Raw genomic sequence first — 25,245 nt, 5'->3', positions numbered from 1 at the left:
ATTAAACCCGCCCGAGATCAACGCCCGTGAATAATCCCGAATATTCCACCTGACGGACAGGGCAGTGCAGCTAATGTACTGTCAGCTGTTCATTATGAGTAATGTAGCACCGCCGTTACTTGCGATACCGGGGACTCATACTAAACGTCTCCAGTTAAATAAATTACAGTCTAAAGAGCCAAGAAAGTATTTTATGCTGTTTCCAAATTTGATAGGGGCCGCTTGACCTGCAGTAAAAATTGTAACTAAAGCCATACGCAAGAGTAGGACTCAAACAGCTAAGGGTATGAAACTAAAACTGCTGATGACACAGAAGCGCAGATGAAAAGAGAGAATTCATTTCTTTGTAATGCTATTGGTCTTCTATGTCGTAAGCAATGTGCACCCATTTTATAAGGCTGTTCTCTGGTAGTCTCTCTCTTTCTCTCTCTCTCTCACTCTCGCTCTCACTGCTGACAAATAGTTTGCGTTTCGAACACCACTACGTACATTGCTTCGAATTTTACGTCTGACTCTGCGTTTACGGTATGAAAATGAAGGGGATTTTCTCAGCCACCGTTGTGGCGGAAAATTACGCGACGACTTGTATTAGAGAGAAAACAAAAGCTTTAAACGCTACGTCGTTTGTGAGTTGTGTTCATTTTCTCATATATGCAGTAGTTGCCACAGCATTTCATATTGGAAATTTGTAGATGTCACCCAAAGAGCTCATCATAATGAATAAAACTACTGACTTATTCGGCCTCAAGATCTATAATGTCATCCAGTACACAAGTATCCGGTCTTCCTGTTGCCTTAGTGTGCCGATAGTCACATTCTTACCTCATCTACCAATGCAAGGACAGTTTTAAATAAATCTAAGCCGGCAAAAGGGCACCACTTTACTCACAGTGTCGAAGCGTTATATACTGCTGGTCATCCAAAATTCAGTACCTGGGGGGACCATGTATATCACAGACAAACTAATTTGGGAAATAAGACGTTGTACAAGGATCACGTGATTGAAAATACAGCCCTATTTGAAGTGAGGAAGATGATGCAATCAGCATTGAGTGCTGTCGCCATTGCTGGCTGTAACCGCTGCTACACGCCTCGGCATTGAAGCAAAGGGAGTCTCGCTGTGTTGATGGGGTACGGTAGTCCATACAACTTACATATATTGCCAAATTTGATGTGGTGTACCAGTGGGTGGTGTAACCTGGTCCACTCGTTCCGCAACCTACGACCGGACGTTTTCGATAGGCGAAAGATCGGAAGAACAGGGAGGCCTGGGCAGCAGTGAAATCCGATACGCGACGAAGAAGTCTCGAACCGTGCGTACCTCTTGTGGTCACTCATTATCCTGTTAGAATGTGATCGTCGACAAGTTCGGAAGGTATGGAAGAAAAACAGGCTCCACTTCAGAAATTTAATGCTGGGTAGTTAGTGTACCGGAAATGCATACTAAGGCGGTGAGAGAGTTGAATGCAACACCGCGCCAAACCATAATATCGGATGCAGTACTAGAAATGCTATGCATAAGGCAGCAGTGCACCAGAATCTCGTCATGCTGTCTCCAGACTCTAAAGTGGCCATCGTGCCGGTGCAGGCAGAACCAGAGGTCGTAGGTATCGTTCCATTCGGTTGTCCGTCATTCATATCACCATTGCCCGTGGCGTTGATTCAGTGCTAAACGCAGCAATGGACGCCTTACGGACAGTCCACACTGCTGCAGACGACGTGGGACAGTACGCGAGGATACTGCTTCTAGCTCAACAAACCAAATTTGTTGTTATACGGTTCGTGATATGACAGAGCGATCTATCGCTGCCATTCGCACATCACGTTTAGAGATGCAACGAGGTGGGTGGAATCGGTCCCGTTGATCCGTCGTTCCCTTATGCGTCCAGCGATTACAGTTCTGCGTCGCAGTTGCTTGGTTCCGTCCGGCACGAACACCGATTTCTCTGAAGGATAATCTGCAATTCTTATAGGCAACCATCTTCCTTGTTCAAAATCGGAAACATTCTCGAAAGACTCTCCCTGTCTTCTACGAGGCATAAAGACTCTGCTTACGCAAAAGTACCCGCGCGAAATATTAGTACGTCTCACGGTCGTCTGTTCCCCATTTTTTTATGGCGCTTGCAGGTTGCTCTACTGCCATCCGTGACGTGAGCCTGCACTGAAATGCCAATCAAGTAAATCTCTCGTCGCTGCAAGTTTCATCTGAACTGGATGCTTCCCTCAAGGTGTTGCATTTTGGGTGGTGAGACTGTACATAAAGTAGTAAACCACATTAAGTACACCCTCAAGTGTATATGTGGATGTGTGTGTGGTCACTTTATCACGGGATAATTATACACTCCTGGAAATGGAAAAAAGAACACATTGACACCGGTGTGTCAGACCCACCATACTTGCTCCGGACACTGCGAGAGGGCTGTACAAGCAATGATCACACGCACGGCACAGCGGACACACCAGGAACCGCGGTGTTGGCCGTCGAATGGCGCTAGCTGCGCAGCATTTGTGCACCGCCGCCGTCAGTGTCAGCCAGTTTGCCGTGGCATACGGAGCTCCATCGCAGTCTTTAACACTGGTAGCATGCCGCGACAGCGTGGACGTGAACCGCATGTGCAGTTGACGGACTTTGAGCGAGGGCGTATAGTGGGCATGCGGGAGGCCGGGTGGACGTACCGCCGAATTGCTCAACACGTGGGGCGTGAGGTCTCCACAGTACATCGATGTTGTCGCCAGTGGTCGGCGGAAGGTGCACGTGCCCGTCGACCTGGGACCGGACCGCAGCGACGCACGGATGCACGCCAAGACCGTAGGATCCTACGCAGTGCCGTAGGGGACCGCACCGCGACTTCCCAGCAAATTAGGGACACTGTTGCTCCTGGGGTATCGGCGAGGACCATTCGCATCCGTCTCCATGAAGCTGGGCTAAGGTCCCGCACACCGTTAGGCCGTCTTCCGCTCACGCCCCAACATCGTGCAGCCCGCCTCCAGTGGTGTCGCGACAGGCGTGAACGGAGGGACGAATGGAGACGTGTCGTCTTCAGCGATGAGAGTCGCTTCTGCCTTGGTGCCAATGATGGTCGTATGCGTGTTTGGCGCCGTGCAGGTGAGCGCCACAATCAGGACTGCATACGACCGAGGCACACAGGTCCAACACCCGGCATCATGGTGTGGGGAGCGATCTCCTACACTGGCCGTACACCTTTGGTGATCGTCGAGGGGACACTGAATATTGCACGATACATCCAAACCGTCATCGAACCCATCGTTCTGCCATTCCTAGACCGGCAAGGGGACTTGCTGTTCCAACAGGACAATGCACGTCCGCATGTATCCCGTGCCACCCAACGTGCTCTAGAAGGTGTAAGTCAACTACCCTGGCCAGCAAGATCTCCGGATCTGTCCCCCATTGAGCATGTTTCGGACTGGATGAAGCGTCGTATCACGCGGTCTACACGTCCAGCACGAACGCTGGTCCAACTGAGGCGCCAGGTGGAAATGGCATGGCAAGCCGTTCCACAGGACTACATCCAGCATCTCTACGATCGTCTCCATGGGAGAATAGCAGCCTGCATTGCTGCGAAAGGTGGATATACACTGTACTAGTGCCGACATTGTGCATGCTCTGTTGCCTGTGTCTATGTGCCTGTGGTTCTGTCAGTGTGATCATTTGATGTATCTGACGCCAGGAATGTGTCAATAAAGTTTCCCCTTCCTGGGACAATGAATTCACGGTGTTCTTATTTCAATTTCCAGGAGTGTATATTTTTATTTTTATAATTATATTTTATGATTTTGTTTGGGGTGGCTTTAAATATTGTGGGCTGGCATGAGAGTATTTGTTAACTTATACCGCGATATATTTTTTATATGTATTTTTTAAACACAAAACGCGACTCACCGCCTTCTAATAAATAGTGTGCGTGAGCGGTGCTATTTAGAAAAGAAAATACGCGCATTCTTACGCAAACTGTAATTATTAATATGGGTCTCAGGGGCTACTGGTTATTTATGCACCAAATTACATAAAGATTAACTGAGATATTGCGGGATGTAATGATTTTCAATATTTATTGTGCATTATTTGCAAGGCAAAGCTGGAGAGAATCTCGTCTGCCGGTAGGCGGCCAAAATGAACCATACTGAACTCATTCAGTGCTGTGAATTTTGGTAACTGAAATTAATTTTAAGTTCGAAATTAATGGAACATCAAAATTGAGGTCTCTCGGATTTACATTTGTTGTTGTTGTTGTTGTCCTCAGTCCTGAGACTGGTTTGATGCAGCTCTCCATGCTACTACATACAGTAAAGCTGCATGTCCTCGGGAAAAATTACGGCTGTAGTTTCCCCTTGCTTTCAGCCGTTCGCAGTACCAGCACAGCAAGGCCGTTTTGGTTAATGTTGCAAGGCCAGATCAATCATCCAGACTGTTGCCCCTGCAACTACTGAAAAGGCTGCTGCCCCTCTTCAGGAACCACACGTTTGTCTGGCCTCTCAACAGATACCCCTCCGTTGTGGTTGCACCTACGGTACGGCCATCTGTATCGCTGAGGCACGCAAGCCTCCCCACCAACGGCAAGGTCCATGGTTCGTGGGGGGGGGATTTACATTTAATAACATGAATCGTCAGCGTAATGGCCAACTAAATCCTGCTAGGGGAGATGAGCTCCCTGTACTACGAACTTCTGTAAAAACTTTGTTAATTATAATTAATGGTTGCGATCATGAGAGGTGACAACTAATAACAATTTCTATTACATTTTTCAAGACTCCCGATCCAACTTACGTTAATTATGAGACAGCACTACAATGGCGGCCTACTGCTGGACGAAACGAAAACGAGCAATAGTTCAATCAAAGCATTGTCTCTGATCTTCATGGCCTACGTTCCACAGAGATTATACCAAAAACACTGTGTTTTGTTAATTACATCGATATTTGTGTTTTGATAATAATAACTTACGTTCTTTACTATTTGTTATACATCCCTTACACGTACACAGTCTTGAAATAATTTATAATTCACACGTCTCATAACAAAAACTTCTTTTCCCTTTATCCAAATGTCTATTTATGTGACGTACCGTCACAGTGACCAGCAGTGTACATACGCACACTGACGCTAGCAACATTACAGGAACTTTCCAGAGCGGCAGTGGAAAATGAAATTACAGGTAAATTCAAAAAAGCGTAACGTCAAAGCGTATATTATTTTGCAAACATGATTAAAGAGCTGTATCATTGCAAAGATAATGAGAATGGCCAAGGTATAGCTTTAATGGGAGACGAAATGTTTGAAATCCCATCCGGTAAAGGGGATAATTTGGAGCAGACACAGTGAAAATTGTAACAAGATATTATTTCGCGTAATAAGGCGACAGTGTACCACAGTAACAGAACGTATCTTAGCTGGAGTACAGTACCCGAAATTCGCAGCGTAGCGCTCCGTCCGCAATGTGAATGCGAGACCGGGCCGCGCCCCTGGGAGCAGGTAGGAGCCCTAATTTGCGGACGGCTGTACATGTGTCGCAGTCTCCTTGGAGACCGGCAATCCCCCCAGCTCTTGCCCCTCGCGGCGTAAACTCTCCGCACGTGTCAGACGCTGCCGGCCCGGAGTAAGCAGCCTCCGTCATTCTCCGCTGCTGCTAAGCCGGCACTCGGCACACAGTCGCTCTGCCAGCGTTTCCCACCGCCACCTCCCCACCTCCCAAGCCCTTTTCTAAGGCCCAGTCCTCTCCCCCTGCTTACACTTCACCCAAGGTGCAGACCTTATAAGCACTGAGGTGGGGCAAACATCAGTATACGAGTGCAGTTTACCGAAATCGCTGTCAGTAACTTCCCGGAAAGGAGTGACAGCCAACTGCTTTGGAAATTTGCCCTTTGGGTTGCGTATCTGCTAGGGTGAACAAATTCCATGCTATAATACGGAGTGGATAAATTGTCTACATGATGCGACATACTTGTTCTATAGGGAAAATATGGCGTGGAACATTTTACGAATCAAAACTTGGGGAGATGCTCTATCGACTGATACATGTTAATTTTTAGGGTTCCGTATCTCAATCGGTAAAAACGGAAACCTGTCGGTCTGACTGTGCTACTTTTCAAAACCCTTCTTCTCATGAACAGCTAGACGTATCAATTTGAAATATATTTCACATTTTAAAGTCACTGGACCCTTGGAGGTGTGGAACAGTGAAGCTTCGAAGTCAGTGCAATCAAAAAGTACGGCCACTTATGACAAATATATTCGCAAATTCATTCATTAAAACCTGCAGGGTACGTCCTTGACGTAGAATTATAAAGTCTGGCAAGAAGAACTGTTTCGCACTACAAGGAAAGGAAAAATTCAGAAAATTGTTAATTTTTACTTATATCACACGGAAAAATATTCTTTTGTATTTGTTATCCGAGTTGAACCTTAAACATCCTCAGAAGTGATTAGAGTGACTGTTACGTTGGTTCTTGGTAGAACATTTTTACATCATGAATGAAACACACACCACAATGGTATAATAATATACAGCATTTATTATTTGTTACACGAACCGACTTCCGACTGTCACGCCGGCATCGGGCACAAAGATAAGCATGCGGTGCAGTGAAATTTTCCTGGATTAAAGATTTCAGGCAAACGGATGTAAGAGTATGGCCATTTCCAGAGATGAAAATGTTGTTTTATTCCTATTCTAACACTAATATTTACAACAAGTGTTGCAAAATGTAATGTCAGTATACAGGATGTCTCTCCTAAGAGTCGTCATGCGCATTTTCTCTGGTGTTTCGGTAAATATTTGAAATTTTCTTTTTTAAAAATATACCTGAAGTCAGTCCAAACAAGTACTGGCTATAAAAAATAGTTCAAATGGCTCTGAGCACTGTGGGACTTAACATGTGAGGTCATCAGTCCCCTAGAACGTAGAACTACTTGAAACAAATTAACCGAAGGACATCACACACATCCATGCCCGAGGAAGGATTCGAACCTGCGACCGTAGCTGTCACGCGGTTCCAGACTGAAGCGCCTAGAACCGCTCGGGCACACCGGCCGGCAGTGGTTATAAAGTCTTTCGCGTGGCTCTCTGTGTCGACAGAAATACTCGGTTTGTTTCTCGTTACAAGCAGCATGTATTTAAAGCCATATTTTATCCCATTCGACTGAGCGGTGCAACCGGCCGCAGTGGCCGAGCGGTTCTAGGCGCTTCAGGCTGGAACCACGCTACCGCTGCGGTCGCAGGTTTGAATCCTGTCTCGGGCATGGGTGTTTGTGATGTCCTTAGGTTAGTGAGGTTTAAGTAGTTCTAAGTTCTAGGGGACTGATGATCTCACATGTTAAGCCCCATAGTGCTCAGAGCCATTTAAACCATTGGACTGAGCGGTCCGAAATTAGTGTATCGCCATATTCGTTTTGTCGACACGTAATAACAGGGACAGTAAAACAGGAAGAATGACCGGTACTTCGTCAGCAGTGACAGGACCGCCCTGGCCCGAGTTGGCAGCTGGCTCCTAACAGCACTACTGATCAGAACTGCTGCTTGTGCAACGGGCACGTAAAATTCCGCTTCAAAAAATATTTTGCTTGTAATGGGACAAATGCAGATGCTTTTTGTTGGAAATGAACGTCCCTTGAAAGAACTGATGAGCAGTATACGTTTCGACTGACTCCAGATACACACTGATAAAACTAGGTTGCAAATATATGCCGAAACACCAGAGGAAATGCGCGTGACTACTCTGAGGAGATACACTTTGTATACACCACCAGTGGAACATAATGGCAGACATGTCCAAGATCAAAACGTGAGTAAACATTACAATATCTAATCAATAACGTCATTTATACTTGTGTTAAACATGATGCATTGTCTTCTTCCACCATAAAATGGTGCTTGATGAGGAGAAACAGTACTGAAAAAACTGTAAAAACACCAGATGATGAAGGATATAACTACGTGCAGAAAGCATCATAGGCTCAAGTAAGCCATCGATCAAAATCCCAACACCTTTCACGTAACAAGTTTGTTTGCGTCACCATCTTTCAGGTACTTTGACAGACACTTTGACTGTGAAAATAAGACTATGCCATTTGATATAAGAGTTGTGTTATTGACGTGTTTTTCACATATATCTTACAAGTTGAATTACTGTAAACCACACCCTTTACGTGTTTTAGACGTAGAAATAGTATTGTAATATATCTACATCCACATCTACATGACTACTCTCATCTCGCATCGAAGTACGTGCCAAATTTCGCGCGTCTGTAAATTTTAGCCCATCTTCGGGATTTCGCGTTCTTCTGAACTTCGCATGCTTTTTCCGTTGCCTCTGCAACAGCGTTCGGACCTTTTTTGTGTACTACGGGGGATCCGTTCCATCTCTTACCAATTTATGAGGTATGAATCTCTCAATTGCTGTTGCTACTATATCTTTGAATTTGAGCCACATCTCGTCTACATTCGCATAGTCAGTTCGGAAGGAATGGAAATTGTCTTTTAGGAAGGCTTCTAGTGGCACTTTATCCGCTTTTTTAAATAAAATTATTTTGCGTTTGTTTCTGATGGATTTGGAAGAAATGGTATTGAGCCTAGCTACAATGACCTTGTGATCACTAATCCCTGTATCAGTCATGATGCTCTCTATCAGCTCTGGATTGTTTGTGGCCAAGAGGTCAAGTGTGTTTTCGCAACCATTTACAATTCGCGTGGGTTCGTGGACTAACTGCTCGAAATAATTTTCGGAGAATGCATTTAGGACAATCTCGGAAGACGTTTTCTGTCTACCACCGGTTTTGAACAAGTATTTTTGCCAACATACCGAGGGTAGGTTGAAGTCCCCACCAACTATAACCGTATGAGTGGGGTATTTATTTGTTACGAGACTCAAACTTTCTCTGAACTGTTCCGCAACTGTATCATCGGAGTCAGGGGGTCGGTAGAAGGAGCCTATTATTGACTTAATTCGGCTGTTAAGTATAACCTCCACCCACACCAATTCGTACGGAGTATCTACTTCGACTTCACTACAAGATAAACCACTACTGACAGACACAAACACTCCACCACCAATTCTGCCTAATCTATCTTTCCTGAACACCGTCTGAGACTTCGTAAAAATTTCTGCAGAACTTATTTCAGGCTTTAGTCAGCTTTCTGTACCTATAACGATATCAGCTTCTGTGCTTTCTATTAGAGCTTGAAGCTCAGGGACTTTTCCAGCGCAACTACAACAATTTACAACTATAATTCCGACTGTTCCTTGATCCAAGCACGTCCTGTAATTGCCAAGCACCCTTTGACATTGCAGCCCATCCCGCACTTTCCCGAGGCCTTCTAACCTAAAAAACCGCCCAGCCCACGCCACACAGCCTCCGCTACCCGTGTAGCCGCCAGCTGAGTGTAGTGAACTCCTGACCTATTCAGCGGAACCCGAAACCCCACCACCCTATGGCGCAAGTCAAGGAATCTGCAGCCAATACGGTCGCAAAACCGTCTGAGCCTCTGATTCAGACCCTCCACCCGGCTCTGCACCAAAGGTCCGCAGTCGGTTCTGTCAACGATGCTGCAGATGGTGAGCTCTGCCTTCATCTCGTAAGCAAGACCGGCAGCCTTCACCAAATCAGATAGCCGCTGGAATCCAGAGAGAATTTCCTCAGATCCAAAGCGACACACGTCATTAGTGCCGACATGTGCCACCACCTGCAGCTGGCTGCACCCTGTGCTCTTCATGGCATCCGGAAGGACCCTTTCCACATCAGGAATGACTCCTCCTGGAATGCACACGGAGTGCACACTGGATTTCTTCCCCTCCTTAGCCGCCGTATCCCTAAGGGGCCCCATTTCGCGCCTAACATTGGAGCTCCCAACTACCAGTAAGCCCACCCTCTGCGATTGCCGGGACCTTGAAGGCTGAGAATGATCCTCTGAAACAGGACAGGCAGCTGCATCTGGCTCAGCCAGAGACAGTGCCTGAAACCGGTTTGTCAGACGCACCGGGGAGGCTTTCTGATCAGCCTCCGGGGACGCCTTTCGCTGCCTGCCACGCCTTGGAACGACCTCCCAATCAACCAGAGGCGAGGGCTCAGCCCCACTGCGGGCAGCAACCGGGGCAACCACAGCGGCAGATCGATCTGGGGACAGACGGGACGAGGTTGACATCCCCGTGATACCCGAGTCCGGCTCCCCACAGTGGTGCCCATTGGCAACAGCCTCAAGCTGCGCGACCGAAGTCAGCGCCGATTGCACCTGTGAGCGAAGGGATGCCAAGTCAGCCCTCATCCGAACACAGCAATCGCAGTCCCTGTCCATTCTAATCGATGTTTAACAACAGTTACCGAAACACGAGTCCGTGCCTAGATAACGCAAGCGGAACACGCAAAGAATGTATCAACTAACCTGTACAAATGCCTAACGACATTTTGTGTGTGCGTATGTGTGCATGTGTTTACGTATGCTTCTGTGTTTTTTATAAGTAGTATACATGTTTTACATACTTTTGAATGTGGCACAAAAAATTCACAGCATTCAGATTCTTTGGAACGTGACACTATAGTGACCACTAGCACAAGTGTGCCTTTTCCGCCATCTTGGCATTTTTCATTTTCACTAGCACTCTAGCGCAGTCATTTGGAAAATGTTCCCTGTAACCCTAAAATGCTACATTAACATTCACCGTGTGTTTCATCCCTTAAAAGTGGTTTTGGGCACAAACAAAAAAACACATATTGCACAATTTACTTCCCGCTACACACCCACCAAATTTCATCAAGATTGTTTATTGATACTTGAGAATGTTCCCTTGTCCGTCACCTATGCGATGGATTTTTTCGCCGTGGTCAATTTTCTGACAGATTCAAATATTAGTTAGTAAAACAACTTCATAAAAAGATGGAAGAAATTGTGTAAACTATTACTGGTCAGTATCTTTGCTGCCAGTGATTTCAAAAGTTTCTGAGAAAGTACTGCACAGGTAAGTAGTGCTACGTCATGGTAAGCAGAATTTGCTCTCAGACTGATGCAAAAGGCTTCGAGACTGGATAAATTAGGGAAAAGTTAAGAGGATGCTTTTAATTATTCGTGTTGTAAGCTTCCTCTCTTATTTCTCTTTATGAGAAGTGCTGAAAATTGTTTCTTCAAAAGCTTTCTCCTTTTGTAAACTGTACTCTAGATTCACGTTCTACTGCTGAGAAAAACTGACTGTTGATTGGCCCTGTATTACGCTTGTGAACTGTGTCGTTAAACAAAACTCAGATTTTAGTGAAATTCTGACTATGAAATAATGAACCTGAATCTAATTAAATCCCAAAAAGAAACTAATTGTGCACTTAATGAAAACATTTAACTGAAACTCGTTACTGAAGTTACGTAATATGAAACGCAGTGTCTTTAAATATCTACAAATTAAAGTATTCCTCAACTCCGAAGAAAGTAACTGTTTACTGTTACCTTCACTGTTCACTGCAAATTAATCTGCTTACTTAGTAGAGCACCAGAAAACTCTGATTCCCCTTGAAAGAACAGTAACTTATCTCTTGCCCAGCATGCTATTTCGTGTCTGGAGCACCGATGTTTCCGAAAGCAAATGAAACTGAGCGAATGCAGCAGCGAAAGAAACGTAATCTACCCTTTTTTTCCAGAAACAATCTGTGGCTGCCGTAAGGCACAACTAACACAAGACAAAATATTTTAACTTTGCTATGAATGACGAAGGATGTTTTTACATTAAAGAAAACCGTTCCGAAAAAATTTATCTCAGATTATTCTTAAGAAAGACTGTACAACTTAAGAAGACTAACAATATGAAATTCTCTCATTACAAAAATTAAAGACTTTCAACCAATTGTATAATTTGTAACATAATGAAAACAAGATATCAAATTAAAACAAATCATGAATAATGTTGGTAATCCAAGGGACTTTAATTGAAATGGTAGTTCTGACGAACATTTCGTTCGTGCGCGTACATGAGTTACCTTGAAATAGTTTTCCAAAAATATTCGTCGTCAATACAATCGATAAAACAGCTGTATGAACATATTCTCATCTTCATAATATAGTATCGCAGATAATTTCTCCCAGATTCACAAATTCACATCTCCTCCTCTAAAACTCAACTGCTCGCTACTGTGCCTCTAATAAGAATACCCCAGCGCTGCACAACTGACTGTCGATCAAGCGCACCACAGATTACGTTCCACACAGAATTAAGCATCTTGTCCAGTATTCGTGTAGTGTGCTCAAGCATCTTTGTCCCAGTACAGTAAGGGTGAGTTATTAACAATGGCAGAAAAAATACGAAAACCTTACGAGGTGTTCTGCATAGTCTCCTTACATTTGAGTGTTGAGTACAGTGCACAAAACGTTCATACACCTATGTGAAACTCAGAAAACCTCTTCCTTGTGATATTGCTTAACATGCGCGTGTCACATTGGCTCGAATATCTATAATGTCATCAAGGCATTGACCCTTCGTGTGAATTTCTGGGCTCTGTCGTTCTGTTATAGGTTCGTATTGGTAAAATCTCGTTACCCGTGATAATCCTTTCCAGAAGTGAATTTCCACGTATTGCATTTCAATCAACTAGTCTCCGGCGTCCATGCGCTTTTTTTGTTTGGGAATATAGGTATGCTGCACAAAATTTGCGAATACTTTGGGTATAAAGCTATGCTACACAAAATTTGCGAATACGTTTCTTGAGAATGTCTGGAACATTTGATTTAGTAATGTTACTCCGGTGCGATTGGTGTCACAGCAGCGTTGATAGTCTACTGCCGGATGTCCAATTCTTGACAATGCTTGCTCACAACTGGCTAGACAAGGTGCCACAGCACTTACTGCGACTGACGTCTGTTACACGCCATAAATAAAATCAGTCTCTCGGAACTTCTCAGATGAATGGTGTATGATGGTTAGTGAATTGGAGCTAGAGGTTCGAAACGAATTCCTAAACTTTGAGACAGAGCATGCGTAGAAGCCATCACACTTCCTGGCGATACACATCGGTTGTAGACGATATACTCTTCTCATTCCTCCCTTTTCTTATTTCCGATTTCCTACTCGTAGAGCAGAGAATCTTGCTTTACACTCCTGCTTTCTGAAATAATTTCTCCAGGCTTAATCTTCACGTCCTGCAACCGCTCTATGATGTTCTGGGAAGTGTAGGGTGCTTCAAAGAGATTTCTCTACACGTGATTCTGTTTGCTTACATCCACGAATAATCTTAAAGAAGGGAAATTTCCTAGGTAAGGGTTCTTTTTTTTTATCTGCTATCACTGATCATCGCTACTGAAGTATTTTTCACCAGTCCGTATAAACTCACGTAATCATAAAGTATAAATTATTGTAAATATATTTCAAACAAGTGTTTTTTTTGTTGTTTTTTTCCTGGAGAACATTTCGCTGAATGGAAACAAAGACGGTGCATATGGCGGTAGAAGGTGCAGATTGTCCTCATCCGACGTTTATTGAATTCGTACCATTTTAAAACTATATAGACGCCATAATTTGTTTAGGCGTCATCGATCCACTAACGACATGGTCAACGGCTGATTTACATTCTGAAATGTCGCACGCACCTACCACGGGGCAATAAATCCCAGAATGTAAAACGAACTTAAGTCTTGATATTCTTCTGTTTCTCGACACTTCTAATCTTTCGTTGTATGTTTTGTCTTTTTTTATATTTTTATTTAATTGTTATTTGTATTCTTGCGTAAGAGCGACGGCTTCCTTCCCATGCTTCAGCATGTTATTAAAAGAATGAAATACATAACGAGTCATTTCCAAATCTTTAAACAGCTATCTTTATTTAAATGAAATGTTGATTTATGTGATCTTGATACTCTTAACGATGTATGATGAACGGTGATGCTGTGGGCCCCTAACAACATCTGATACGTAAGCGATATGGGTACTGATGGGATTGGAGAGAAAATGATAAACAAAGGATTTGGGATGAGCATTGAGAAGGATTACTTGGTGGCATGTAGGTTGTAGGAGGTGGATACAATTATGCGTAAAAGTATGTATTTGAGTCTTCATCTGTAGAAGGGTTCTCTGCCCTTGATATGATGCATAGATCATAGCTTGGCAGAGGAAGGTGGTTGAAGCTACGCTGGGAAAAGTGGAAAATGATATGGATTGTAAGGAAATATGAGGAAGAGGGAATATGGTGAAACAGACGCGGCAGCAGGGTTGTTAATAACGCCGTGCTCTACCATAACTACGGTTCTGTAGTTTCGGTACACTGTATAAATGATGTACTAGGTGGTAGGATTACTGGTAGAATTGGTAGGAAAAGAATCATAAGTAATTGTGTAGCAGAGATAGTGGGATCCGACAAGTTCTGTTTGTTGTTTGTTTGTTTGTTGGGTTGTTTGTTTTGCACATAATTCGAACCGCGCAACATTCAGTGTTAGTCCACCTTGTATTCTATATCCTTACAAAATATAAATAACAGAATATAAATTATATTTTGTAAGTAATTAAAATTAGTTGATCGCGTAACTTCGTTGCTTTTATGCAACCACAGCAATTACTTTTGACGGAAGTACGTTTAATATGCACAATATATATTTATCTCGACCAACGTAAATAACTGTTTGTCCAAGTGCAAATTGCAAAATGTTTCAAGCAAGTGTTCCTTAGCCGTCAGGTGGACATCAACAAGCATCATTGCCTTCGTTGTAGAGTTGTTTTTTAACAAGGATATGAACAGCAGTACGACTTTTTTAAATTGCACTCTGTATTTTTTTATTCGGTAATTCATTTCACGTCCTAAAGACCTATTCAAAAAATGTATCGCAGTGTAACATTCACTGAAACACAACGTTATTAATTACATAGCACAACATTGACTTTGAGCCCGGGATCGTAAACTCGTCCATTTACATCTACATTTATACTCCGCAAGCCACCCAACGGTGTGTCGAGGAGGGCACTTTACGTGCCACTGTGATTACCTCCCTTTTCTGTTCCAGTCGCGTATGGTTCGCGGGAAGAGCGTCTGTCGGAAAGCCTCCGTACGCGCTAGAATCTCTCTAATTTTACATTCGTGATCTCGTCGGGAGGTATAAGTAGGGGGAAGCAATATATTCGATATCTCATCCAGAAACGCACCCTCTCGAAACCTGGCGAGCAAGCTACACCGCGATGCAGAGCGCATCTCTTGCAGAGTCTGCCACTTGAGTAAGCTAAACATCTCCGTAACGTTATCACGGTTACCACATTACCCTGTGACGAAACTCGCCGCTCTTCTTTGGATCTTCTCTATCTCCTCCGTCAACCCGGTCTGGTACGGATCCCACAATGATGAGCAATACTCAAGTATAGGTCGAACGAGTGTTTTGTAAGCCACCTCCTTTGTTGATGGACTACATTTTCTAAGGACTCTCCCAATGAATCTCAACCTGGTACCCGCCTTACCAACAATTAATTTTATATGATCATTCCACTTCAAATCGTTCCGCACGCATACTCCCAGATATTTTACAGAAGTAACTGCTACCAGTGTTCGTTCCGCTATCATATAATAATACAATAAAGGATCCTTCTTTCTATGTATTCGCAATACATTACATTTGTCTATGTTAAGGGTCAGTTGCCACTCCCTGCACCAAGTGCCTATCCGCTGCAGATCTTCCTGCATTTCGCTACAATTTTCTAATGCTGCAACTTCTCTGTATACTGCAGCATCATCCGCGAGAAGCCGCATGGAACTTGCGACACTTACTACTAGGTCATTTATATATATATTGTGAAAAGCATTGGTCCTATAACACTCCCCTGTGGCACGCCAGAGGTTACTTTAACGTCTGTAGACGTCTATCCATTGATAACAACATGATGTGTTCTGTTTGCTAAAAACAATTAATTTTATATGATCATTCCACTTCAAATAGTTCCTCACGCATACTCCCAGATATTTAACAGAAGTAACTGCTACCAGTGTTTGTTCAGCTATCATCTAATCATACAATAAAGGATCCTTCTTTCTATGTATTCGCAATACATTACATTTGTCTTTGTTAAGGGTCAGTTGCCACTCCCTGCACGAAATGCCTTCCGGTAGTCAAGGAAAATAGCATCTACCTGGGAGCCTGTATCTAATATTTTCTGGGTCTCATGAACAAATAAAGCGAGTTGGGTCCCACACGATCGCTGTTTCCGGAATCCATGTTTATTCCTACAGAGTAGATTCTGGGTTTCCAAAAACGACGTGATACGCGAGCAAAAAACATGTTCTAAAATCCTACAACATATCGACGTCAGAGATATAGGTCTATAGTTTTGCGCATCTGCTCGACGACCCTTCTTGAAGACTGGGACTACCTGTGTTCTTTTCCAATTATTTGGAACCTTCCGTTCCTCTAGAGACTTGCGTACACGGCTGTTAGAAGGGGGGCAAGTTCTTTCGCGTACTCTGTGTTGAATCGAATTGGTATTCCGTCAGGTCCAGTGGACTTTCTTCTGTTGAGTGATTCCATTTGCTTTTCTATTCCTTGGACACTTATTTCGATGTCAGCCATTTTTTAGTTTGTGCGAGGATTTAGAGAAGGAACTTCCTCTGTGAAACAGCTTTGGAAAAATATGTTTAGTATTTCAGCTTTACGCGTGTCATCGTCTGTTTCAATCCCATTATCATCCCAGAGTGTCTGAAGTTGTCAGAAACAAATGAAAACTAAGAAAAACACAAAATTGACTTTGACTCTCCTCTACCATTGCCGAGGAGTAGAACATTCTAAGGTGCTCAAAATGGTGACCCTGTACAGATACACTGGTGCACTCATTGAATGAAAGAATTTTTACTACATCCAGTGTTGTCTGCTGAAGATAATTACAAGCAATCACTATACGTTCCTGCATGTCCTCTGAAGTTGTTGGAAAATCGTGGTAGATAATGTCTTTAATGTATCCCCAAAGAAAAAAAATCCAGAGGCCAAGTAACTGTTCCTCCTCGACCAATCCACCTGGCAGTATGCCTTCGGTTCAGAACACGACGTGCACGTAAGGCATTATGTGCTGAACATACATCGTGTTGATACCACATACTCGCAAGCATTCTGGTTCTTAGAGGCAGTTCATCCAGAAAAAAGGAAGAATTCGTCTGAGGAAGTTGGCACACACTGTACCGTTTAGACTACCATTAATGAAATAAGGACCAATAATTGTAGTACCAAGCATCCTACACCAGGCGTTAACTCTCCATTGACGCTGATGTTCCACCTGTCTAAGCCATCGTGGGTTGTCGCTGGACCAATAATGCATGTTCCTTGTATTTGCCTGTCCCTTGTTTGAGAAGGAACATTCATCGGTAAATAGAGCATTGGAGAAGAAGTTCGGGTTGGTGAGAATTTGCTGCTGTGCCCACTGACACAACTGTACCCTATTCTGGAAATCATTCCCATGCAATTCTTGATGTAGGTGTACATGGTAAGGATGGAACCGATGACGTGTAAGAATAAGATGTACACTGGTTTTAGGAATACCGATCTCGCGTTCAAACTGTCGTGCACCCACATGTGGATTCATAGCAACGGAAGCGAGAACCGTAACTTTTGCAGCTTTGTCTGTGCGAGTGCTACGGCAATTGCGTTGTCGTGTGTTGAAACTACCCGTTTCCTGAAGCGTCGCAACAAGACGAGGAAACATCCGTCTGCAAGGTGGGTTCTTGTCAGGATATTGCTCTCTGTACAGTTCCGCTGCCTGTGTAGCATTTCGCCTACTTTCACAAAAACAACAACAATAAAAGGAACGTTGTGTCGATGCAGTTTGTAGGAAGGACAGCCTTTACTGTGTGTCTACTCTACACAACAGTATTTAAAAGGACTAAACTACTGTACTAAACGTACCCGTACATAAGAAAACAGTATTGCGATTACTGTTCTGCTAACTTACATTACCCATAGATGAGTAACATTTCTACCTTCTTTCGTTGGTGAACATTCTACTCAAACAACACTTCAACTGACGATGATTGACGGAATGATGGGTGCCCATTCTACTTATGTTTACATTTGTCCTCTGCCAAAGTCAGCACGTGGATGTGTTCCATTACCCCCAGTACCTGCACTAAGCGCTGGAAGCGTCGACGTCATTTTTGTGTAATGTAATTAATATCGTTGTATTTCAGTGGATGGTATACTGTGATACATTTTTGAATACGTCTTTATGAGAATAACCGAATAAAAAATATTGGGTGGCATTTAAAAAATTCATACCGCTGTTCATATCCTTGTATAAAACAAAGCTACAACGAAGGCAATCCTGCTGATTGATGTCCTCGTGAAGGCTAAAGAACATTTGGTTGAAACATTATGTAATTTGCATTTGGACAAACAGTTATTTAGGGTGGTCAAGATAAATGGGACATCGTTTGGGCTGGTCCGTCTTAGCAGTCTCAATCTCTATCAAGCAAAATGGGGAGAGTTAATGGGGGATACACGTACTACAACATGCTTCAGTGGCGTCACAACTTCTCGAAGCCCGGTCATTACACGGAGAATTGTTAAATTTCTGAGAAAGCTATCTTTGTGGACAAAAGCTGCTTCAGGTAGCTGCAATTTGCGCCCTGAATACGGCACCAGGATTCTGCCTTGACAAATACCGTTGCAGTACATATCATGGCCAAGAGATTGGACATGTAGATACGTACGATGCTCAAAGGATTTGATTCTCAGGTATTACTTAGTTATTTTCTGTATAGCTACTGTGTCTTATCGATGCTTAGTAGATCGGGGTTGCAGATAGCACTTTGATGAAGTAGTAATCCAAGTTCCATTGAATTTTTCCGGGTTTTTGACAGCCTCGGTAGTTTTATATATATTGATAATTGGGTCACAAACCCAGAAATATGTTATTGAATGTGACGTTGCCCGCGGAAGCCTACGTTTATAACTTGTCCAAGTATTTTATCGTTTAAGTTAGATGAAGTATACGTCGTGACTTATGAGTTACAGGTCTGGAGAACGGAAAGCTCGACAGATTTTTCCTACTGTTATTTCATGGATTGCAGTTACTACATCTTGGGTCAAATAATTTAGTGTAAACTGAACCTGTCCGACGAACTGAAAATGAAATGAGAATTCTTTATTTCTAGGGCGCCAAAGGGAAACAGTTCTAATGGTCAGCAGAAAAGTGAGGACTCTGCAGAAGGGGCAATGTGGAAGTCCGGGCGTTTCATATTTCTCGACAGGTTCGACGCGAGAAAGCTACGGACGACGTTTCTCTTGGCGCCAGATGCTAGCGACTGGCGACAGAAACTGCCGGGCACAGACAGCTACCCCAGGGAGAAAATTCCTCCGGCTGACCGCAGCTCCGTTGCACACAAGTCTTCACAGTCAAATATCTCCAGTCTTAATTCGTCAGGACTTTTAAATAGCTGTGTAAATATCTCAGCAGGAGTTGGTATGTTCTCAATCCATTTTTAATGACGTAATTTTTGACGAAAAGCACTTCATAAATTATGCCTGAACTAAAATTTATTTTCTTTTCATCTAAAACAATGAAAAGGTCGTAGACAGAATGAAAAAATATGTATATGCAGTTTTACTTAACTTTCTTGTTATTTAACTGGAGACATTAACCATACACATTAATAAAACACATTGCCCAAACTCTGCACCATATTTACCATCATATCAATGCAAGATGTATCCTGTTGTTTATGAACTCTGTCTCAATGCTACCAACTGACGCCTGTATAAGAGAAAGACATATGTACCTTATGAAAGAATGCCTCCTAGAGAACATATGTCCACACGGATATGCCAAACTGCAAACAACTTATGCTCTCGCTAACACTAGTGTTCTGAGTGCCTTAAGGTCTAAATAAGCCATGCTTCAAAATTAAAGGATCACTTTTTCGAGACCCCACTGAGGCGCTAAAGTTTAAAATTTGTTTCAATGGTGACTACAACCTAACGATATACCCAAACAGCGAGGTATCGACATATGCAAAAAAAAGGCTACAGCTCGGAAGCTCATGTGAGCTGAAGGTAGGTTAATGATATCATCTTGGCACCAGGTTTCACCATAATTCTGGCCAACACCATCGTGGACATGTCATACTTCTAACATTCTGCTTGGTGTCTGTTTGTTCTATTTCGTGTGTCCCTACCACTTTCGCGCAACGACGCTCTGAGCGTGTTTTTTAGGGAATTACTAGTTTGAACCTGGGACCTGTCGCTAGTAAGGAGACGCCAGACCACACAAGACATGTAGAGTTCAGAAGAGATCAGTGAGACTAGCGATGATATAACCAAATACTTAATTATTTCAGCGTCAGCTCCACTGCACTCCCTGTAAAAGAATTTTAATACTAACTAAATTTAATGGAAGGGGTTCAAGGCTTTAGTATTTTTAGTTAGCTGCTAAAATAACGTCGAAAAGGCAGTTAAGTTTACCGTTCGAAATTTTATACTCACAAAACATTGTTTATAAATTGCACTATTGATAAAAGGAAATGTTTTAATACAGGATGATAAAAACCAACTGCGTTCAACAGAAATGTGAACGAATTCCAAGTTCTACAATGGATCGAAGGATGACCTATGCCATATCACATCTGTAATCGAGGTTTAAATTAAGTTTCACAAAAGAGAAAACTATCAAAATGGTCTACAGTGACCCTCAATTATCTTTAACTATTTATCTAACTCGTCGTAAATTACAGTGGATGATGTGACTTCTCAATAATTATATAACAGAAAAATCATCGCGTTCAGATTTTTACTTCAAGTAGCAAATGTGAACACCATGAGATTTAATTGACGATCGGCACTAGTATTACGTAAAAAGGGGGTGTAACAGGTGAAACTTCTGCAGTTCTGAGTAAAGCTTTATGCGCTGTTACGCGGCATCGCGTGGGTTCATTACCTCGTCGTTGGTTAGGCAACGGGACAACGGGCGGCGCAACTCCACACAGCTCGCCATCTCAGAAGCAACTCCCTCCTAACTTCTCCTTTGTACAATTTACGGAAGTTGGTTAAAAAAAACTATCTGGCTGTTTTCATCTGACCAATCAGGGTCTCAATGTTAACCTTAAGCTCCACCTACAAAAATTCTGTCTATCCAATGAGAAACGTTATACTTTTCGTGGTGGGGCAATGTTTTTAACGTTTGCAACGTAACAGAGACGCGAAAAAGTCTCACGCTAAAACTTGCAGCTAGTGTGGCCCTTTTAGTGTTATCGTAAGATTTATATTGTTCTTCAGGAGGGCTCTATGTTTTAACATGGGCTGGGGGGTGGTCCTGGTGGTTAGCTGGCGACGTGGGTGTATGTCCCTTATCGTAGGGCCTTCTAGCTTAACACGGTTCTGCTCTCGGCTTCTGTTCTCGTTTCTCCCCTCGGAACTGCGACTGTTTCACGGTGAGAAGGTATGACATGCATTTAGGCATTCTTGTGTTAGTCTGTGGCATTAAATTTGCTCACTCGTTAATCTTACTACTTTGGTTAATTTAATGTCACGATTTATTCGGAGCTATGTGACACACTGCTGGGTTTGCTTATCATGTCAGGGTTTTCATGGAAGGTGTTGGATTTGCCTGACACCTTACATACTGTACAATGAGAAGGCCGTCACAGCCCCTCCCACCCAAATTTCACGCTTCGTTTCATGTCTCTGTGATTGGTGGCTAGAACTGCAACACGCAACATTGAAATCACTCGGTTTTGTTATGGGTGACAGAGGACATTTCACGTTCACGGCCCATCAGAGTTGACATAAAAGATTCGGGGGTGCCATGAAGGTCGTCAATGAAACCATTCCTTTTAGTGGGGCATCAAGTCCCACACATTTCGCGGTAGAAATGTGACTTTCCAGTGCGATGAGCAACCCTTGACACTGCTGACACCCAGAGATTGTTCATCCCTTCTCTAAGGACATTTTGAGGCTGCATCCCCATGGAACGTGTTCGCATCAGTTCGGAGTGCAGAATGACAGCAATTTTTGCTGTAATGTACAGGTTTGAACCACTAGAGACCGTTCAATAACATTCGACGAAATTCGAAAGCGATGCGAAGGATTAAAGGGTACTTACGCCTTTTCACCATTTCTCACACTCTTGTGACGTGATCAGGCGTAAGTGCAATTTTAGCATGTGTGTGAATGAAGTGGCAAAGGTCCGTCTATGTCCCACAGTTATGCAACATCCTCGGTGCCATTCACGCAAATTTGTTGAGCACGTCACAAATATACGTGTCAGAAACTTCGACGCCAATTCGGCTTGACGGCTGCACTTGCGCCTGTGGTAGGCAAACCGCACCGAGGTCTTTTCGAAGGAGTTGGCTAACGCTCAGTACGTTTTTAAGGAGCTCAACGAAGGTGGGTGGGTGGTACAGTCGCAGCGGGATGAAAATTCTTCGAAGTACCTTTTGCCGTTTTATTCGAAAACACGTCAATGTTGCACTCCCGTGTGATCACATCACAGGAGCGTGAAAAACAGGGGGTTAAGAAAGCGTAAGTACCTTTTACTGCTTTGCACCACATTCAAATTTCGTCGAATCGTTTTGAACGATTCCTAGTGTTTCGAACCTGCACGTGAGAGCACAAATTGCAGTTGCGTTGCCCTCCAAGGAGGTGCGATCATGTTCAATTTGGATGTAGCACCACAATCTCCTTAGGGAAGAACATTCAGCAGCGTCAAAAGTTGTCTAGAAATATTCCTGTTGCTAATCGCACTGCGATCTTCTACCTCGAAATATGTGGGAATCAACGCCCCAGGAAAAGGGGTGGTTTAGTTGACATCCTTTATCCCAACCACTGAGGCATTTTCGTGTCGACTCTGAGTGGCAGTAACTGTGAAACTTTCTCCTTGGCCACCCATTAAAAAAAAGGCATGATTTCAATACTGGGTGTCGCGGTTCCGACCTTCATGGCAAATGAATGTGAGCATGAAGGGCTATGAGGATCTTGTCATTGTGTGACACGTCCACTGTGGTGAAATGTGGTGCCAAGATGACATCATTAACCTACTTTTCATCTCACTCCTAATCCGCCATTTTTTCGCATACATCAGCACATTGCTCACTGAAGCGTCGCCAAGCCCGAGTATGGCGTCGCTGGGAGCCACGCTTTTCTATCATTACAGAGGAAGGTTGAAGGCATCTTTGAGAAAATTTTTATAATTATGTGTCGCAATGGGAGACAATGACGAGGTTTAGAAAAAAGTTATCCTTTAATTCTGTTTCCCACTTTATATTTTAAATAGGAGATGAACATTACCTTACCAGAGAAATAGCTAGAACAATTTACAAGGAAGTTTCTTATCAGCAGACTTGTATAATATACGATTTAGACAATTTATATGGAATTCTCAGATAGCGAGAAATAAAGATGATATTTTAGTTACATGAAGTGTGATATATTAAGCATGATTTACTGAGAGAAATCGTAATATTTACTTGCGTGACATGGAGCGCCATAGAATGATGTGCATATCAACCCTTTAACACAGGCGAGAGCTGCCATGTGTGACGTCACGCGCTATTCACAATACTTTAATATTAAAATTGGTCATTAAAAATTATTAGTGATTGCTTGGTGTGGGAACGTTCTGGACGCATTCAACACTTTAACACAGGCGAGAGCTGCCATGTGTGACGTCACGCGCTATGGAATCGTCCGCGCGGTCGAGCTGTGCTTTAGAGGTCACAGAAAATAATCTGGTCCCAATACAGAAGCGCATTCACGTGCTGGCCGCTGGGCGAGTCCATTCCTTTGTTCTGAAGGGCTGGCTGGCCGCCTATGTGTTGTGTGCGTTATGTGCCGAACTGTGAACTTCGACTGCTTCGAATGCCCGCTTCACTTGTCAACTCTCTGTCACCCGTCTATCGACGCATTTCGAGCGTTCTGCTTGCTGTCTCTTTTCTACACAGTGTGACATCGCAGTGTCTACGCACTCTCGATACAAGTAAGGTTGAAACGTCCCCTTAGGAAAATTTATACAAGACTGTGCTTAAACTGACACACAATATTTTTAGCGCAACGCAATCTGACTTCCAAAAATCCCTACGAAAGAATGGCTCTGACTAACATTAACCTATACGTTTCACAAGTCACTTACCTCACAAAAATCTACGTTACTCAAGCTACTGCAATACAGCGAGCGCCACTACTGCCAGCTAAATAAAAGATTCAAACTACGGAAGGCACTAACTACTGATAGGTATAGTTAGCAAATGAAAGATTTTAATAGAGAACAAACAATGTATTTACCTTAGCAGTTATAATATATATATCACGTCATGACACCAATTCTTACAAATTTCAAAACTCCGCCATCTCTCTACCCACGTCCACCACTGCTGCCGGCTCACCTCCAACTGCGCAACGCTACGCGCTGTTAGCATCCAGCTGCCGCTGCCCAACACTACAATGGCAGACAACAATGCAAACTAACCACAGACTGAGGACAGCACAGCCAGTGATTTTTCATACCGAGCGCTAAGCGGCGTTACCAATCAAAAAAAAAAAAAAACCTAAACAGCCAACTTAAATAGCCCCCATGCTCCCCACAAAAAAATTACAAATTGTTTTGGGCAGATATCAAATGCACACACTTATTGATACAATGTTGGTCAAAAGCTAAAATTTTCTCACAGTCCATAAAGACAGTCCTGATCATTCATGAAAGTAAAATTGCAGTGTTTTTCTCAAAGTCTGAGTAGTAAAAGAAAATGCAAACAGAAGTAGTGGATTTCTAAGCAGGCTTGAAGAAGTAGTGTTGTCCTTCCAACGGACAGACAGTGCTGACTCTTGACATGCAGACAGGTAATGGGCCACAGCAGAGTCAGTCGACGTTGAAGACTATCGGTAGGGTAGGTCATCACAGAGCAGACCCACTGTAGTCCTGGTAGAGATAACTATTGGTGGGCCACCAGAGGTGCAGACCCACTGTAGTCCTTGTAGAAATAATGGTATTGGTGGGTCATCAAAGGTGTAGACCCACTGTAGTCCTTGTAGAGATGGCCAGCAGCCATCTGTTTGACAGTGCAGGCCCACAATCACCATTGAAGAGTCTTGCGGATAATATAGCAAGTCCATAACCACCACTTGTGCACTCAGAAAAATTGTTTTTGAAATGTCCTTAGAACCAGCAATGCTGTTATCCAGTCCCTTACTGAATTATTAACACACATGCAAACACTATCAGTCCGTACTTCTCACATATTGTCTACATCTACATCTACATCCATACTCCGCAAGCCACCTGACGGTGTGTGGCGGAGGGTACCCTGAGTACCTC

Source organism: Schistocerca gregaria, chromosome 8 (genome assembly GCF_023897955.1).
Source record: "Schistocerca gregaria isolate iqSchGreg1 chromosome 8, iqSchGreg1.2, whole genome shotgun sequence".
Taxonomy (NCBI): domain Eukaryota; kingdom Metazoa; phylum Arthropoda; class Insecta; order Orthoptera; family Acrididae; genus Schistocerca; species Schistocerca gregaria.
The sequence above is the reverse complement of the archived record's forward strand: the minus strand, read 5'-3'. Positions refer to the sequence as shown.